Genomic DNA, 20,257 nt, shown 5'->3' with positions numbered 1-20,257 from the left:
CCTCCGAGTAACCCTTCTTTTGAAAGCGCCTAAATAACGAGCCATCGGAATGAAAGATGAACGTCGCGCGTGTCTTGGTCTCGCTGCAACAAGATTCTCTTTCTCCTCCCAGATGTTTTCCGCACAAGATCCATGGGCGTGGGGACTTCCTTTAAGTCTTACGTGCTGGCTTTGTGTAACAGGTAAAGCCATCCATTATGAGGTTTCGCAGCCACCTAATGGAACGATCTGGTAAATGATTCTGCTGATTCAAACGTCTTAGAGAGCAGTCCAGTTTGTTATAATCGTAGAGCAGTAAAAATCCTCCAAAGGGGAGCTGAAGCACATATAAAGCGCCTCTTTCGAAGAACTTTCATAGTCCAGGATAATAAACAAGGCAGGGCTTTGAGTCAACAGTCAAACTAGAGGCTCATCTTACATTTGGCAATACTGCTGTCATCCCCCTAAGAAAGAAACAGAGTCCCCCTCCTGCGTTCTGCAGGTTGATGCTAAGACTGAACTTCCGTTTGTGTGTTTTAAATGATGCCCTCTTTTTCCAGTTTCAAGGTTATGTTTGCATAGCAAAATTACCAATAGTTTATTTAAACCTGGTTTATTGAACTAACACAGTTGCCTGCACTTGCAGAACACAATGAACCACAATCTGAGCAAATCACACTTTAGCCTACTGCAGTGTTTCTCAACCTTGGCAAGTTTAAGATGGGTGGAGCTTGCTGGCTGGGGAATTCTGGGAGTTGAAGTCCACCCACCTTAAACTTGCCAAGGTTGAGAAACACTGGCCTAGTGTGTCTTGCAAACCCACCTTCAGTTTGATCTTGTACAATTAAGGGATGGACATATTTACTTTGAGGCAAATTATCAGCACTATGCTTTTAAAGTTAAGCCGCCCAGAATCGTTCTGAAGTTGGGTGGGCTTTGAATTTAATAAATAAATATTATAAGCAGTACAAATAATAAGCTGTAAACTGATCAAATAAGGGATGCAGCAGAGATGTGACCTGCTATAGTGTTAGAGAATTCTCCAGAAGATACTGTCACACCAAAATCAGCTAATGATCTTGGCTGTATCATTTAGGATTAAAAGTTCACCTGGAAGTTTTCTCTGTGGCAACTCCTTGTTTTGGAATAGCTTGGCAAACCTTCTTGGCCTTTTCGCACCATGTGAAGGCACGGCTCTTCCAAAGAACTTTAGGGATTAATTATACCAGTGGTGCCATGTTCAATTAATTAACAAAATGATAACATCAATTTAATTTGAAACTTAATTGATTGCTATTTTAATTAAGATGGTATTGATTTGAATAGTGTTTATATAATATTTATCAATTTATAGCCCAAAGACCCAAAGATATTGTCTTTATATGTATATTCTCTCTCCTCTTTTTGTTAAATCCACAGCACAGGGCAAGACAGCCCTTTTGAGTACATTCTATACAATTAATACAGTCACCCATTGAGTGCTATGCTGCCTAAGGGTTTCCTTTCCTGGCTTAATACACATGGCCAGGGTATTGTGTAGAACTACCAGCTTTCCTAATAAACAACAGTTAACTCTGCTGGTAGATTTGATTTGACTTGATTTGTGGGCACCTCTAGTCATGAGGAGTCAAGCTTAACTCAAAGGGGTCTTTATTTTGAATATTTGAATCTATGGCTTATTCACTAAATCAGTTAAAACAAGCCATGGCTAGCATAGCATGAATCCAGCTGTTCCCTCTTATATTCTTCACTGCAATATTTAAAACAAAGGTGGTCATATGTCAAGAAAAATATATAGCAGCTTTTCATACGTGCTGGGATTATGTCTTGCAGAATCGTCAGCCAGTGTGGCTGATCAGAAATTTGGTGAGTTCTAATCCCAGCATATTCAGATGGCACCAGACTGGGGAAGGATGTTGTGAAGGGACACAGTAACCTACACAACCAAGTTTCTGTTTAACTTGCAATGGGAAGAAGTACTCCTTTGAAACTATTGATAGATAATCTCCATCATCAATTCTGCAATGAGCAATGTTGCCATCTGACTCCTTTGAGGCACAGGCTGAAATGCCTGACCTAACAAGTTGTCAGCCATGGGAGTAGCCAGGCAATCACTTGAAGCAGACCAGGGAGAAAATGAGGGGAAGGAGAGGGAGGGTCATGAAGGACCAAGATGCCTAACCCCAGGGAAAGCAATCAACTTCAAAGGACAGAGCAAGAGAGATTGCTTGGCTACTTGCGAAGCAAGGAAGACACCATGCCTAACTGAGCTGCACCCATGGTTGGGGTTATTTAGGGGCAGCATCTAGGACCTTGCTTTTTGTTGGAAATAATTCTCCAGCATCAGATCTGCTTTCCACAATCATCACTCTGCTCTTGGACTCTGGGCTTTTCAACCTGGACCAGCTTGTGGAACTCTCTGGTGTTTGAATCATGAACTGCCACAGGTCACTCTTGTTCTCTGCTGCTGCCTTTCCTTGTGTTCCTGGACCTGTGTACTATTGGTTATCACCCTCTAGTCCTGTTTCCTATTTCTTATGACTATGACCTTGGACTGGACTCTGTGGACTTCTGGCTCTGGATCCCTGAACTCTCAGTTTAAATTTATGATGGCATCACCAGCCCTGCACCCTGCTTACCAAGCAAGATTTCACCTTCCCTCTAATTCTTCTGCAATTTGTGTATGACTACTCAACCCAGCATTTTACAGTACCTGCATTCTTAGCTGTTTGAATTACAATCCCATCATTACATCTGGCAATTTGCTTGATTGCTCAGTCTAGAAGAGGACCAGCATAATCCTACAGATGTCCCATAGAATTGAAATTTTGTACATGTTTATAGCATAGTATGATAGATACACTCATTGGCACTAAGCTCACATATGCATCATCCCTTCCTTGGTTTTCTATTTTGGTGAGTTCTGTTAGCAGTAAGTCAGGCTGTACTTACTTTGGACAATGAACTAGAGTATGTGCTTCAGAATTCACTAAAGCATAAGCACAGAACCTCTTTGCTATTTCTTAAAGCAGCCTGATGATGATGATGATGATGATGATGATGATGATGATGATGATGATGGTTGGTTGGTTGCACAGTCAGCCAGATGTTTAGTCTGGATTTGGCATTTTTATCCATCTATCAAGTCCTTCCTAAGGAATAGGCAGAAGTTGTTGTTTGATGGTGTTCCAAGTAAAGCTGCCTTTTGCAATTGACTGATGGTGATTTTGTCAATGCTGATGATCTTCAAGTGGTGCTCCAGATGTTTTGGGATTGCACCTGAGGTGCCTATAACTATTGGTACTATCATAGAATCAGAATCATAGGGTTGGAAGGGACCTTGGAGAGCTTCTAGTCCAACCTCTTGCCCAAGGCAGGAGTCCTCATACCATCTCGGACAAATGATTGTCTAATCTTTTCTTGAAAACCTGCAGCGATGGAGCACCCACAACTCTGGGAGGCAAGCTGTTCCATTGCTTAATAGTTCTTACTGTCAAAAAATTCCTCATTTCCAGGTTGGATCTCCCTCTGACGAGCTTCCACCCATATCTTTGCTTTCTTTTGCCACAGTCATTCTATTTGCAGGTCTGTATTTTGTGATTTTCTCCAGTTCTTTCTCTTCTATTCTGCTGTCTCCAGGCATTGCAATGTCCACTGTTCAGACTTTTTTGTCTTTCTTATCAACAGTTGTTAAGTCTGGGGTGTTGTGTGGGAGGTGCTTGTCTGTTTGAATTCTAAAGTCCCAGATCACTTTAGCTTCTTCATTTTCTATTACTTTTCTGTTTTGTGGTCCCACCAGTTCTTGCTTGTGGGCAAATGGTATTTCTTGCAGATATTCCAATGCATCATTGTTACTACTTTGTCATGCTGTTGTTTATAGTCAGTCTGTGTGATCTTCTTGCAGCAGCTAAATAGGTGGTCCCCTGTTTCTTCAGCTTCTTTGCAGAGGTGGCATTTGCTGTCTGTTGTTGTCTTCCCAATTCTGGCTTTGTATGCTTTTGTTCTTAAGGCTTGGTCTTGTGCAGCCAGCATTAACTCCTCTGTCTCTTTTTTCAACTTTCCTGCTCGTAGCCATTGCCAGGTCTTGTTATCTCCCTTGCCTGCTATTTGTTTTGTGTACTGGCCATGTAATTCTTTGCCTTGCCATGTCTCTTTTCTAGTCTTCATTTGGTCTTTCTTGTAGGTCAGTTTGGTCTCTTCAGTATTCAGTAAGCCTTCATGGTGTATTAGCTTCAGTGCATCTTCTTCACTGTCCTTCAGATATTCTTTTAATGCTCCCTTTTCTTCCTCAACTATCTGGTGTACTTGCAATATTCAATGCACACCAATGCTCCTTGGTAATTAGAGTCTGTCAAGGTTGCTGTGTGGATGAAGGGCATGATTCGTTGTCATTATTTTTCTGGTCTCCTATCTAGGGCTTCTAGTTTTGCTTGAGTCAGTCCACTATTCCAGCTGTGTATCTAATGACTGGAATTGCCTGGGTATTAATTGCTTTGATGGTATTTCCTCCACTGAGTTTGGACTTTAAGATCTTCATTCTCATGCTGTATTGACTACTAACCTTCTTTTTGACTTCTGTGTGCTTGATGTTGACATCTTGAAGGATGCCCAGGTATTTGTACTGATCTTCATTCAGACTCTTGATGTTATTTCCATTGGGCATCTTGATTCCTTCAGTTTTCACCATTTTTCCCCTGCTGATGGCAAGAGTGGCACATTTGTCCAGTCCAAACTCCATTGCAATATCTTGGCTGTATATTTGGACAATGTTGAGCAGCGATTCCATTTCAGATGATGTTTTTCCATACAGCTTCAGATCTTCCATGTAAAGGAGGTGGGATAGCCTGGCAGATGTTTTTGATAGCCATGGTCTGATTTGTTCAGTATTGTTGACAGAGGAATCAATGCAATGACAAACAGTAGTGATGATAGTGACTCTCCTCAAAAGATTCCTCCCTTGATATTAACCTCTCCCAGTCTATCACCATTGACTAGCAACTGAGTCTTCCATTGTGCCATTGATCTTTGCATATAGCTTCTAATGTTTCTACTGACTCCTGTTATCTTTATTATTAATTAATTAATTAATATTATTCCTTATTATTACTTCTTATATTTCCTCAAAACAGTCCATATAGCCCAGCTATATAAATTTAATAAATAAAATAAATACATTTTTGGCAGGCTTCTGCACAAGCTTGAAAAAAGACATGACTGTTTTAGGGAACTGATTCAGTGTAGCAGCTATACCTTTTCGTTTGCTTTAAGGAATAACAGAGAGGTGCTGGGCTTACATGAGCTCTGAGGCATGTTTTCTGAATAATTTTTGAAGTGTCTTGTAAGTGGTGGTTTCTGGCAACCAGCTTTCTCACTTGTCAACATTCACTGTCAGGTCTCTAACTAGGTTCATTTTGCAAGGAAGTTTTGTCTAACTATCATGGATTCAATATTACTGTATTCTAATGATGCAGTGAAATAGGAAATTATCTTTCAATTTTATCAAATAAACAGAGAAGGTATTAGTGGACTTTGCTAAGGATCAGTTGCTGTCTTAAGAGCAGAGGAATAACTCTACTGGATTTGACCAAAGGGCTATCTAATTAAGCCCCACAGCACCCAACCAGATGCTAACAAAAAGGCTACAGTAAGGATTTCAATAGCAACTTGCGTTTACAGGTATGCTTTTTTTTTATCTGCAGTAGTAGCTGCATCTTCTGTCAATTTGCCTAATCTTCTTTTGAAGCTGGCCGCCATATCATATATGGAAGAAGCACATTCCATAACATAAAATACACTGTATGGAGAAATGTTTCCTTCTGTGATTCTTCACCTGGTTTTTATACTTCAGCATTCTCCACCCTGTCCTTTTTAGAGGGGTTAGACTATAATCCTCAGAATTCCTTGTCAGTATGCTCAGCTATGCATTTCGCCTGGGCATTCTGGGAGGAGTAGTTGGATATGTTTGAAAGGCAGGAGATTAGGCCAGGCAGTTCTAGTTTTTTCTCGTGTTCTATAATTGTGTCAGGCATTGGATGGAACATAACGCTGTCCAATAGATGTCACTGTAGTATTTCCCTATTCAGTTTAGAGTCTCTTCTCATAGTATTTTACATAATATGGTTTACTTGTTAAGACCTTGAACAATGCAACTGCATAACATCATTTTGAAAAATTAATTTCTTCAATCAAATAAAAATGGATTTTTTTAAAAAAAATAAACTTTATTAAAATACATTTAAACTTTCACAGCATAAAACAATACCATAAAAATAAGTTTTTGTTGTTGCTGTTCAGTCGTTAAGTCATGTCCGACTCTTTGTGACCCCATGAACCATATCGCGCCAGGCCTTCCTGTCCTTTGCTGCCTCCCGGAGTTTGCTCAATTTCATGTTCGTTGCTGCTGTATACAGACTACAATACTTTCTCATTCCACTCACAAATCATACCATCAGTCAAACTAAAAATAAAAAGAGAAAATATTAATTTACAGGAAAATAACTCTTAACGAGATTAATAGAGGCACATGTTTATACTTAGGGATCCTTCCAACTTCCACATAGTTGCTGCAAAATGAGCATGTCATAAAAGCCACTTATGTGGTATGTTATGTAGTGATTATCACAGAACATGCTACCATACAAAATATCTCTTCTTTCAGTATTTAATCTTCCTAAGCTTATGACACTTCTTTCAGTTGGGTTACTTGCAGGGCAGTCTCTGCTCATCCTACTAGGTTAGATAGGGTGGGTGCATTCCAGGTCCCCTCCTTTAAATGTCACTATCTGATGGGATCTCGGGGGTGTGCCTTCTCGATGGCCACCCCAGTCCTTTGGAACAGCCTCCCACTGGAGATCAGAGGGACCCTACCTTTTTAGCCTTCTAGAGGACTGTGAAGACCTGGCTCCTCCCCAACTATTGGGCTAAGATGGTAGTGGGGACGGGTTGAGCTGGTCTGTTTGGTCTGGCAGCTGAGGGGAGGGGTTTGTTTTTAACTATGTTTTATGAATTGTGAGCCACCTAGAATCATTGTATGAGATAGGCAGCCATATAAGTCTTGTAAGTAAACAGACAAACAAACAAACAAATAAACTGGTATTTTGTTTTGTCACAATGAGCCCTAATTCTAAAGCAAATGCCAGTAGAAAATGTGAGATTTGCCCCGTTCGACAGAGAAACTCTCGTGACACGTGTGGTTCACAAAGAAGGTTTACTCATGCGTAACGTAGTAGTCACAAGCAAAGCCAGGACTGGCTTGGTACAATTGCATCACTTGTTATATTCCCCCCTTCCCGCGCTTTTTCCCGCCTCGTGATCGCGTTGCAGCTGTGGACTATTGGGCCCCCCAATGTCCCCCTTGATTGTTCATGATGGCAGGGTCGGTCAGAGTCCATTGTCCTTGATTGCCAGTCCCCCTCCGGCTGGGTTGGTCCCTCCCTGCTACGTGCAGACCCGCGGGTTCTGTGCTGCGTTGTGATCTTGTTTCGCTGCCCTGCGGCCCTGTTCCTTGCTTGCTCGCGCCGTTATCAGTTCATAGTTAAAAGCTTCCGCTGTGGTTTTCCTGTTTAGCTGGCCGCAGGTGGCTCGTTAATTAGCGGCGCTTTCGGTTCCTCTTTTCCCCGCTAGCTACCGCCGGTGGATTCCGCGTGGTCTGGTTGCGAGCTTCCCTGCAGCCCCGTGCTTCCCTGAAGCCTCGTGCTGACTGAACCTGACATGCCGCCCCCCTGAAGACAACTCCCCCCCCCTCGGTTCTATTTCGGCTTCCCGGGGTATTTACTGTAAAAGTCCCGCACTAGGTCCGGCGCCCTTATGTGGGTTTTACTCACCCATTCGCTGTGGGACTTGGGGAAATGTTTCTATTGCACTAGGAGCTGGGTCTGCCCCTTGTGCCTCCGGGCGTCCAGTATCCGGTTGATTTCGAAGTGCTGCTCCCCCCCAACCATGATGGGTGGCGGCACTCCCTCCGCCTTGTGCCAGGCGTTCCCCGGCTGGTGCAACTTTAGCAGGCTGCAATGGAACACCGGGTGGATCTTCCCGAGGCTTTTCGGGAGCGTCAGCCTGACGGTCACCGGATTGATGACCTCCGTAATGGGGAACGGTCCCACAAACCTCGGGCTGAGTTTTTTCGATGCCTGGTGCGTCTTTAGGTTTTTGGTTGACAGATACACCTGGTCCCCCACTTTCCATTTCTCCTCGGGGAGCCTCTTGCGGTCCGCGTGTTTCTTGTAGTCGGCTTTGGCTCTTTGCAATGCCGCGTGCGCCGCTCGCCGGGTCTCGTCGATTTGGGCGAACCAGGCGTCCAGGGAGTTGATCTGGGATTCCGGCTGAGGCAGCTCCGGCATGGGGACGAAATCTCTCCCGGTGGCTACTTTGAACGGAGAGAACCCGGTACTCTTGTGGACGGCGTTGTTGTATGCCACCTCCGCGAATGGTAGTAGCTCCGCCCAATCGTCCTGTTGGTGCCCCACGTAGCAGCGCAGGTACTGTTCGAGCCCCCCGTTCAGGCGTTCCGTGGCTCCGTCCATCTGCGGGTGCGCCGCGGAGGATAGGGCTTGTTTCGTCCCCACCCGCTTCAGGAACTCCCGCCAGAACCGCGCGATGAAGTTGCCGCCCCGATCGCTGACGACCCATCGAGGTGCGCCGTGGAGTCGGTAGACATGTTGCACGAACAGTCTCGCCAGCCCCTCGGCCGTGGGGACTCGCCGGCACGCTACAAAATGCGCTTGTTTGGAGAATAAGTCCGTGACCACCCAAATGGCGGTCTTCCCCTTACTCTCTGGGAGCTCCACTATGAAGTCCATGGCGACCTCTTGCCAAGGGCCGTCGGGTTCCGCTACCGACTGGAGTAGGCCTCTAGGTTTGCCTTTGGCCCCTTTCGCTGTCGCACACACCGGGCAACCCCCCGAGTACGCCTCCACGTCCTTCCGGAGCGTGGGCCACCAAAACTGCCGCCGGATTAAGTGGAGTGTCTTCACGAAGCCGTAATGCCCCGCGCTCCGGCTGTCGTGGGCTCTCTCCATGACCTCCCGTCGGCAACCCTCGGGCACGTACAGCTTTCCTTCGTGCCACCACAACCCCTCTTGGCCGGTTAGCGCCTCTCGGTTCTGCTTGAGCCAAGCGTCCCGCTCCGCCGCCTCCGTGAACCCTTGCCTTACTTCAGGCGCCGCGTCCCGTCGCTCCCCCTTGGTCTGGCTTCGGGTCACCGCCTTTGCAGCCAGCCTGCTGGCGGGGATGACGGAGTCCACGATCTCCTCCCGTAGGCTGGCGTGTTGGGGCATGCGAGACAGTCCATCTGCTAGGAAGTTGTGCTTCCCGGGGATGTGTTTCAGTGTGAACCTGAACCTCCCGAAGTATTGGGACCACCGTGCCTGTTTGGGGGATAGCTTACGCGGGGTCTTCAGGGCCTCGAGGTTCTTATGGTCCGTCCACACCTCGAACGGTTCAGTTGCCCCCTCCAGTAGATGCCTCCACGTGGCCAGCGCCCACTTGACCGCGTACGCCTCTTTCTCCCACACCATCCACCTCCTCTCCGTCTCGGTGAATTTGCGGGAGGCGTAGGCGCACGGGTGGATGGCCCCCTCCGGGCTGGGTTGGAGCAGGACTGCCCCCGTTGCCACGTCTGATGCATCCACTTGGAATATAAACCGCCGGTCTGGGTCGGGATGGCGCAGGATCGGCTCCGCTGTGAACCGCCGTTTTAGTTCCTCAAACGCCCCCTGGCATTCTGTAGTCCACGCGAGTGCCATGCTGGGCTTGGGGGGTTTCCCAGTGCCCTTGGTTTTTAGCAGGTCGGTTAGGGGAAGGGCGATTTGGGCGAAGTTCGGGATAAACTGGCGATAGAAGTTCGCAAACCCTAGGAAGCTTTGGAGTTGCCTCCGGGTTCGCGGCGCTTCCCAGCCCAGGACATCCCTTACTTTCGCCGGGTCCATCTCAATTCCCCGGCTGGATATTCGGTAGCCGAGGTAGTCTAGTTGCTCTCGATGGAACTCGCATTTCGAGAGCTTTGCGTACAGCTGTGCCTTCAGCAGTCTCTGGAGCACCGTGCGCACCAGGCTCACGTGCTCCGCCAGGGTCTCGGTGTAGATGAGGATGTCGTCCAGGTAGACCAGGACGCCCCGGTAGAGTAGGTTGTGCAGCACCTCATTTATTAGCTGCATAAATACCCCCGGGGCCCCTTTTAATCCGAACGGCATCACGGAAAACTGGTAGCTTCCGAGCGGGGTGTTGAACGCCGTCTTCCACTCATCTTTTGCGCGGATCCTGACTCTGAAGTAGGCTTCGCGCATGTCCAGTTTTGTGAACACCCTCCCCTTCGACAGATGCGACATCAAGTCCTTCATCAGGGGGAGGGGGTATTTGTACTCCGTGCTGATTGCGTTCAGCCCCCGGTAGTCTACGCACATACGGAGCGAGCCATCCTTCTTCTCCCGGAATAGCACCGGGGCCGCTAATGGTGACTTCGCGGGTTGGATGAATCCCCGCGCTAGGTTCTTGTCTATGAACTCGCGCAGGGCCCCCATCTCCCTCCTCGACAGGGAGTACATTTTCGGCTTAGGCAGGGTCGCTCCTGGCTCTACCTCGATGGCGCAATCACTGGACCGGTGTGGTGGGAGCTGGTCGGACTCCTTCTCCCCGAACGCTGCCGCCAGGTCTCGATACTGCCTCGGGATTCCGCTGCCCGTCGGGGGTTCCCCGGGTCCGGCCCCTCGCTTTGCGGTCGCCTCGCCAGTCGCCGCTGCCTCCCCTCGCCTCAGGATCGTGGCGGGTCTCCGGGGTCCCGGCGCTGCTGCTGCTGCTGTTGCCGCCCGGGTCTTGGGCCCCATCTGCTCTCGCCCCGTCTCCCGGTGTCCCGGACCCTCCGCTTGCCCGCCGGTGGTTGCGGCTGCCTCCGTCTCCACGGCTCGGTCCCCTCTGCTCTTGCCCCTCGCCGGTCTGTCGACCCCGAACCGCACTGCCTCCGCCGTCCAGTCGACTCGTGGGTTCCGCCGCCGCAGCCACGCCAAGCCGAGTACCACCGCGTAGTCGGCCACCGGGACCACCACAAACCTCAGTTCTTCCCGGTGACTCCCGATCGTCATCTGGACCGGCTCGGTGTAATACTGAGCTGGCCCCCCCCCTGCCAGCGTGCCATCTAGCTGGCTGAATGAAATGGGCTCCTGGAGGCGCCTCAGCTGTAGCCCGAGCCCCGAGACCACCGCTGGGTGCATCAAGCAGTGGGTGCAGCCCGAGTCCAGTAGCGCCCGTAGCTGCGCCTCCCCTCCGGATCTCACCTCCCGGACGTGTATCCTCACCCGGAACGGTGGGCAGTCCTCGTCTCCTATTGGGTCCGCGCGCCTCGACTCCCCTGCTCGCACTGGGACGCCGTTCAGTGCGAGCGCGCCTCGTTTCCTGCCGGCTCCGAGTCCTCTCCGGAGGATGCTGTCTCCGGGGTCGACCACCCCCCGCGTCCTTTCTCGGTCACCGCCGCCACTGCCCCCTTCCGCGGTCGGTCGCCGGTCCTTTTCCCGTTCGCACGCGGGGGCTTGACTTCGGGCCGTGGTGGGGCTCCTTCCCGCTCCGTCGGGCACTGCGCCGCTCGGTGGCCTCTGCCTCCGCATCGGAAGCACAGATTCGGGGCTCTGGTCGCCTCTCGCCCCCCGGTGGACTGCCGCCGACCGCTCCGCCTCTCCTCGGGGGTCCTCTCCCTCGGCTGGTCCCTCGTCTGGTCCCGTCGTCTTGTGCTCTGTTGGATCTGCCGTCACGCCGATTCCGCCGTTCCGGCCAGCCAGATCCAATCCTTCACTGTGGGCGGGTCGTCCCGCCCCAGTGCCCGTTCCAGGATCTCTGGGTTGAGTCCCCTCTTAAAATACTTCACCTTCAGGGACTCCGGCCAGTCCGTGAGCTTCTCGGCCAACCTCCGGAACTCCAGGGCATACTCCGATACCGATTTGCCCCGCTGTCTGAACTGTAGGATGTCGTCCTCCGCCCGCTTGGCGCTCAATGTGTCCTCGAATCTGTCCCGGAGCGCCTACATGAAGTCCGGGAAACTCCGTAGTTCCGCCGCGTTGGCATCGTACAGCCCGATCACCCAGCTGGCTGCTTGGCCATCTAGCAGCTCGGCCACGTAGGATACTCTGTCCTCGTCTCTAGCGAATAGGTGACCACCCCTCTGCATGAACCCCCTGACGTGCGTCAGAAAGTGCGGCAGCTGTTCGGGGTCCCCTGAGAACTTCCCAGTGATACCTCGAAGTCTCAGGGCGTCTGCCGCCCGTTGGTCCTCCGACCGGGGCGCCGTGGGTGGTGCCGGCGGGGGTGCCGGACCGCCCCCCCTGTCGCTCGCCCCCTCGTTCACCGCCGGTGGCCCCACTCTCTGTAGTAGGGTCTGGAGCATCGCCTCCACGGCGTCTAGGCGTCGCTCGACTCTCTCCTCTAGTCGGGCGAATTTCTCGCTCCACTCGCGGTTCCGGAACCCCGAACCCCGGGTCATCGTAACGCCTGAACCGTCTGGTCCTTGGTTCATGCCCATCGACCACCGCTCGGATGGAGGGCGCCCGGCCCTGGCCGCTGCCCCGTCGCTCCCGGGCGGCTCCGACCGCCCTTCCGCGAGCCTGGGTTCCTCGCGCTCCAGCTGACCCACGGATTCCTCGTCGCTGGTCATGCCTGTATTGAGATAGAAAACGCTCCTCGGTGGTACCGGGTAGCACTGACGGTGAGTCCTGGCTTTATGTGAGATTTGCCCCGTTCGACAGAGAAACTCTCGTGACACGTGTGGTTCACAAAGAAGGTTTACTCATGCGTAACGTAGTAGTCACAAGCAAAGCCAGGACTGGCTTGGTACAATTGCATCACTTGTTATATTCCCCCCTTCCCGCGCTTTTTCCCGCCTCGTGATCGCGTTGCAGCTGTGGACTATTAGGCCCCCCAATGTCCCCCTTGATTGTTCATGATGGCAGGGTCGGTCAGAGTCCATTGTCCTTGATTGCCAGTCCCCCTCCGGCTGGGTTGGTCCCTCCCTGCTACGTGCAGACCCGCGGGTTCTGTGCTGCGTTGCGATCTTGTTTCGCTGCCCTGCGGCCCTGTTCCTTGCTTGCTCGCGCCGTTATCAGTTCATAGTTAAAAGCTTCCGCTGTCTGCCCATCCTACTAGGTTAGATAGGGTGGGTGCATTCCAGGTCCCCTCCTTTAAATGTCACTATCTGATGGGATCTCGGGGGTGTGCCTTCTCGATGGCCGCCCCAGTCCTTTGGAACAGCCTCCCACTGGAGATCAGAGGGACCCTACCTTTTTAGCCTTCTAGAGGACTGTGAAGACCTGGCTCCTCCCCAACTATTGGGCTAAGATGGTAGTGGGGACGGGTTGAGCTGGTCTGTTTGGTCTGGCAGCTGAGGGGAGGGGTTTGTTTTTAACTATGTTTTATGAATTGTGAGCCACCTAGAATCATTGTATGAGATAGGCAGCCATATAAGTCTTGTAAGTAAACAGACAAACAAACAAATAAATAAACTGGTATTTTGTTTTGTCACAATGAGCCCTAATTCTAAAGCAAATGCCAGTAGAAAAGACCACCTCTGAATAGGATGGCCAGATGCAGAATGGTACAGGACTGCTGCACCTTTAAAATGATATAAGAGAAATTGATCATAGATATACAGTAGTAGGCTGTGTGAAAGAAAGAGGAGGACCTCTGCATCTGTAATGGTTGGGTCAAAAAGTATATCTTGCTTGGATAAATTGTATGACACGCACCTTCCGAAATTCCCTCTCCTACAAAACTTTATAGTGCAGGAGCTCTGTTCTTTTTTGCATCTGTCTCCTCATATCCCTTATAAGGGATATAAACAAGCTTCTACGAAGATAAACTACTTTGGAATAATATTAATAGCACAGAGGCGATTTTCAATATGGAAACACTGCCTAATGTTGTTTGGGAATAGTGGCTATATTGGGAGTAACTTGACATTATGAAACACACAGATCACATAGGTATTTGTAAAACAAATTTCAAGTGAGTATTGTTTTGTCTCAGACTAATGGCTCAATTGAAATAGTTAGAAGTTTCTCTTAGTGTTGATTGGTTACCAATCCCAGGACAAACAGCATTAACTTCCAATTGTCTATTTTCATTGCTTCTTCTTATTTGAATACATCTTCTGAAGTCTCCTACTACTCTTTTGTTAAAACATTAGAGTTCCTATCATTTCTGTTTATATTCCCATTTTAAAAAAACCTTATCCTGATGTATTTTAGGAAAATTCAGATTTACTTAAGAAGTCTTAAGCTATATCTTCAGAGACATCACAAATACTAGAAGCCATTTTAGAAAAAGAACAGTCTACATGACATTTACAGAATTGCCAGAAATGCAGTGAGTGACAGTGGGATATCTAAATTTGTCTTTAATTTTTTTTTTTTAATTAGTTGAGTTTAGTACCATGCAAAGAACTGTTGTTGAGATCCTGGAAGTGATAGCTGCTGAGATTCACTGTATTGTTTTGGTTATTCAGTCTGCCTTAAATCAGGAGATAGATACTTTATATTCAGTAACACAATCCTCTAAAGTTCAGTGGGCCTTACTAGCAAAATAGGGCCAATAGATTGAATGAAAACACTAATGATCCTTAAGAAATTAAATAACTGAGTCTGAGTGGACTTAAATTATGACAGATTGGTAGGTAGTGGTAGCTGAAAGGCCATATGCACTAGGCATGTGTAATATGTACTAGAACATATATGTGCTGCCTAAGAATGAACCCTTTTAACATAGAATCTAATTATGAATTATATACTAACAATAAAAAATGAACCAAAGTGCGTGTGTGTCAGTGGGTGTATTACAGGTAGTCCTTGACCGTTTGAAGTTACGATGATGCTGAAAAAAGTGACTTATGACCAGTCCTTGCACTTACGACTGTTGCAGTGTCCCCATGGTCATGTGATCAACATTCAGGCACTTAATAACTAGCATGTGTTTACGACAGTTGCAGCATCCCGAGGTCACGTGATCAACATTTGCAACCTTCCCAGGGGGCTTCCAACAAGCAAAGTCAAGGGGGGAAGCCACGTTTGTTTAACGACCATGGCCAAAAAGGTTGTAAAATCGGGCATGACTCACTTAACAACCACATTGCTTAGCGATGGAAGTTCCAGTCCCAATTGTGGTTGTAAGTTGAGGACTACCTGTAGAAGGTTAAACCTGGCATATTGGTAAATATAATTTATACTATCCTGATTAAATATATAAATATGAACAATTTGGCCTTCTAATAATATAAATCTATACGAATTATATGTTTTATATGTTGCCTAAGGTGTAAGAGGGGTAATTAAGACGTTTAAATTAATTAAGTAGGGTTGTCAAATCCTCTTTATAAATCAGGAAGCAGGGAATATGTGCAAAAGTCTTGTCCATTTGATGTCTAGGTTATGGTGGTTGGGCATCATTGTCTATGCACTTGACTGGTTCACATCTTTTTAGTCTTCTCTGTCTTTTGCAGTATTGCATGGTAGATTTCCGTCCTGGAAATTTCTCCTTATAGTGGGAGGCCCTTAGGGATTAGTCCTGAATCCTGTCTTTATGGCCTTTCTTTGGTTGCCCTGACTCATCATCAGGGCTTTCAGTATTATTACTACAGTGATGATAACTCAATCAGTCTTTTGTGGCCCTTGATGATAATGTGTGTTCAGCCATGACATCTTACTAGCATTTCCTCTTGAATGTCCTCCTATTGCCTTAAACTGAATATGAATAAGATAGTGATCATTGTGTTTCAGCTTGATCATCTTTTCCATCCTCTTTTGTATCTTCTCTCTATTTGCCTGGAGGGTTCTCCCCAGTTTCTTGGTACCCAACCTTGGGGTCTTGATTGGTGGTCAGCTGGTTTTGCACTTATTGATCTTACAGTGAAACTTGGCTAGTTTTCATCTGATGAACATTTGTAGGATCTAGAGATTTCTGATGGAGGAGAATGCAGTTTTATTAGTATATGACTCAGTTGTTTCAGGTCTTAATTGCAAGAGCCACTTGAAAGGTGTTCCCAAGTCTTCTCTGTCTCCTATTCTTAGTCTAGAACAGTGCTGTTTGGGCTGTTCTGGACCTTCCACATTATCCTCATGTCTCATTAAAGTGCTGGGTTTTTACTGGCTCCCTACTTGAACTAGAGCCCAATTTCAACTACAATACTGGTGCTTGTGTTTAGAGCTGTCTGGTTTCAAGCCAGTAGTATCTGTGGGCCTTTATTTCTCCATACATTTCTGTTCACTTTTTACAAATCCTCCGAGCAGGGGCTTCTTTCTGTTCTTTTTTCCAGATTCTGGTCTCCAAGTTCATGGCTTTTAGAGTCCTGGCCCCATGGCTCTGGAAACAGTTCCTTCTTCCCCTTGTCTCCATGAAAGTTTGATGACCTCTAAAAGGGGCTTAAAGACCTTTTTATTTGATTAGTGGATTAGTGCAGGGCTTGGCTGTTCCACCTTATTCTCATTAATCTTGACATGACCTAGATTAATACCTGTTTTAATTTAATGATGGATGTATACCCTCTCAGCGTATTGCAGGGCATTGTTTTAAATATGTACTGTATGATTGTTGCATTTGGTTTGCTTTCAGGTTAGCATTTGTTTACTGGTTTGGCTGGTAAGTTATGATCTAATTTTATTAATGAATTTTTGAATTAATGTGTTTTTCTGATTTGTGCCACGCCTTGGTACATGGTAATAATAATAACAGGATTGGGTAAATGAATCTCTAATAGTTGGATAGAAGAGAGAATTCTCAGGAATAGGTTGCACAATCATCAAGGTTCCAATCAGTATCAGCCTGTGCAAGAATGAACAGTATTCAAAATGAACAGGTTTATAATATGAAATGGAAGAAAGACACATACCCCCAGCAGGAAAAAACAACAATATAGAAATCTATGCAGCATTGATCCATCTCTTAAGGAACACTGCATTGGATCCAGGCTATGTTAGTCAAGTTTTTTTCCTGTTGAAGTCAATATTGCTAAATCCTAAAGAATAGAATATCTTGTCACCAATTTCAGTTGCTTTAAATTTAGTCTGCATCAAACCAATAGATTTGTGTATGTGAGTGTCTGCATGTATGTTTATCTCTCATTGATTCACAGCATTATTTTTAGGAATCACAACTTTGTCTAGGTACTTAAAAAGTACATTGAAACATTCTCCCTTCTCCTTCAACCAAAGATTTACTTGTAAACATTTCTTTCCAACTGACTCTATATACCCAATTATTTTTCCAGTAATTTGTTTGCAAACTTCCTCCAATCATTACATTTTATGTGGGGGGCAAACAGAGGATGGAGTCCGGAAGATTATAGATGGTTAATCTCAGAAATGGACTATATTCTACACAGCAGTTGTGATACCAATTATTTCTGACACATTCGTTTAGATACAAGTGATGAAGCAGCTATAACATACAGTACAGTATAGTCCTGTAGTGTCAGCTGTTCTAATTCACAAGCTTTGAGTTGACTGATGAACCATAATGCAAATAAAAATACTTACTGTAGGTGTGTCATGTAGTTTATATTGATACTGTTAATTTGAGGTTAATGGCAATTTTATGCTGGTGTATAAGGCTGATTTCTTGCAACATGATACATACATCATTCATTACTATGGGCCTTTCCCCACATAGTGCAAACATAACCTGGCATCAGGTTTGCTTTTTCATGTTGTTGTGTTCATCTCATCCCCAAACTGTGAATGAGAAAGGCTTACGTTATCCATAGTTATATCAGAATCAAGTAGTGTTTCCCCCTTTATCCTAACAATATTCAATGGTAGCCTTGGGTATAAACTGTCTTATGCTTTGCACCCAGTACATCAAGTGTGAAGTCAGGTGATCAGTAGTGAGTGGGAGCAGGGCAATGCATATAGGCCATTTCAGTTTGTTGTGGGCAGTCTCTGGTCTGCCACTGTTGTCTCCTGAAAGAGCCAGACGCAATCACACAGTGCCAGTGATCTATCAGAACTGAACATTTGCACTAGACTATTCAGTTGGCAGGATCCAAGTGCTTTAATTCTGTGGCCTGTACCAGTTAAGGGAGAGATGGGAACAGCCCTGCCCCTTTGCCTTCCCCTCCTGAACAGAGCATGGAAGAATCAGGAAGTTGACATTTGTTGCTTATACAATATAAAGAAAGGGGAGAAAAATCTTATGTGAACACGCTGCTTGTGACTCAGCTGCCTTTATGATTATGGTTTCCTTAATTTTTTTTTAGCTTTCTTTACAACAGAGTGGGGTGGAGGGGGGGCATAGGAAGGGGTCTTTGAGCAAAGTCCTGCAGCCAGAACTGCCTTATTCTTCTTGTGGCACTGTGATCAGCAGATGTTTTTTCACTGTGCGAAGGAGGGCAGCAAAAACGGAGGAATCAGCCCATGTCTTTGCATCTCGTGAGCTACACATGTATAACTAGAACAGCCCTGGTTGTTCTAGGCAGTGAGTGAGAATAGAGACAGTAGAGGCAGGATAGAGACTGGCATTTTGAAACTATTGTAGTTTTCTCCCATCTCAAGGATGGTTGATAGCATTTTAACTCAGGTGAACCCCTGGATGAGGAATACTAAGTCTGGGCTGCAAAAACCCAGATCACCATGAGATGGCAGCAAACTAGTACTTTTCTGAATCTCCTTTTAGCCATACTGTGGTCATTTGGATTTTTGCAGCTCAGCTGTGCTCGCCATCAACCATATATCTAAGTAATTCCTTTGAAATATTTGAATCAAGTTACATACGCTACTGGAGAAGTATTGAAGGTTGGAAGCAACAGACTCATCCTGTTGATGGACATTATAGTTCTGAATACATCTGCTGAAGCTCAGTTCTAGATCACATTAGACTGAGCGGTGGCCGTTGTTAGAATCTTCAGTTTTGGAAATGTCTCGTAGTTATAACTGATTTCTACTGTGTCCAAATCATTGCTTGTTGAGGGTGGGGTTGCTTTGCAATTGCATAAAAAAAAAAGTATTGTTGTTTTCTCTGTTATGCAGCAGTGCTTTTACACAGTGGAAAGAGATTACTGTGTCAACTTTTATGTGTAAAGTTTATTTGATACAATTAAGTGATACAAGAATATGTGAGAAGACTTAAACCAAACTACTTAATGACAAATAGAAACTTAATAGCGTATGACTGTCTGTCACATCAGATGTTGGGGCAGGAAATTCTGTTAGCTTGTTACCTAAAGAGCATTCCAACACTTTTCCTCCTCCCAAACTTTGCATATAACCCCATTAACTCACGGCCATTGCATATTTACAATATTTTATAAAATCTTCTACAAAGGTAGGAAGAAAATCCGTGTTCTCTTACTAAATGCCTGAGTGTCAAGCTATTAAAGTAATTGTATAGCAACTTTAATCTGCACTGGAGAAGTTTTTTTTTATTAGTTTCATGATGGCAGTGAGTCCCATCTTAGCTACGGTTTTGCAGTGGGATGTCTAGCCAAAAAGGCAAATGTAGTAATCTATCCAAGGTATGGCATATCTACGACGACCCTGGTCTACTGAAAAATGGAACCAGCCTATAGCTATCTCCAGTGCTGGATTAAACTCTCCTTCAGAATCTGACTTTTTGATTCTAATCTTATCCATTATATTTGCCTTTGCATAATCTTCTGATAATGTGATAGGAATCACTTTTCTTGCTTTGATGTTGTATTACAGTACCATCCTATGCATGCTATGCTGAATTTAATTTATTTATTACCATTTATTAACAATATTTTCATACCACTCACATTATCAGATGTAACTGATTTTACTCCCAAGTATGAGGGTGAAAAATAACCTTGGACGATAGTCCCAACTGGAATAACTTGGCTTATCTTGTATGTAGGAATGTTTGGGGCCAGAAATTCTTTGTTTTGGCTTTCTAGCAAGTAGCAAAAAGTCTTATACAGCTAAAATGTTTTTAATAAATAAGAAAGGGATATAAAACAAGATTCAAACAAAAGCAGAATGCATTATTTTTTAAAATGACATGTTTTGGGTTAACAGCCATGAAATTTAATAGGATTTCAATAGTCTCCAAAAGGAAATTGGCATTATTTCATTGGATGCAAAAGAAACGTGTTGTGAATTAAAGAAGAAAATTAAATAGTTCTGTTAAGCCAAAAGAGGGGGAGAGAGGAACAGAGAAGGAATGCATACCACAGTCCTAAAATGTTTCCAACTCTTACAATGATGGTGGATAAAAACACTACTTATATGAGTATGATTTTAGGCAAAGTTTAGCATTATGAAATACCCACTGATTTTAATGAGATATTTATACGTCT

This window comes from Python bivittatus, unplaced genomic scaffold, assembly GCF_059951505.1.
Source record: "Python bivittatus isolate LINGU-HERP-01145 unplaced genomic scaffold, Pbiv_v1 ctg000080_np1212, whole genome shotgun sequence".
Classification (NCBI taxonomy): Eukaryota; Metazoa; Chordata; class Lepidosauria; order Squamata; family Pythonidae; genus Python; species Python bivittatus.
This window is presented reverse-complemented; position numbering follows the sequence as displayed.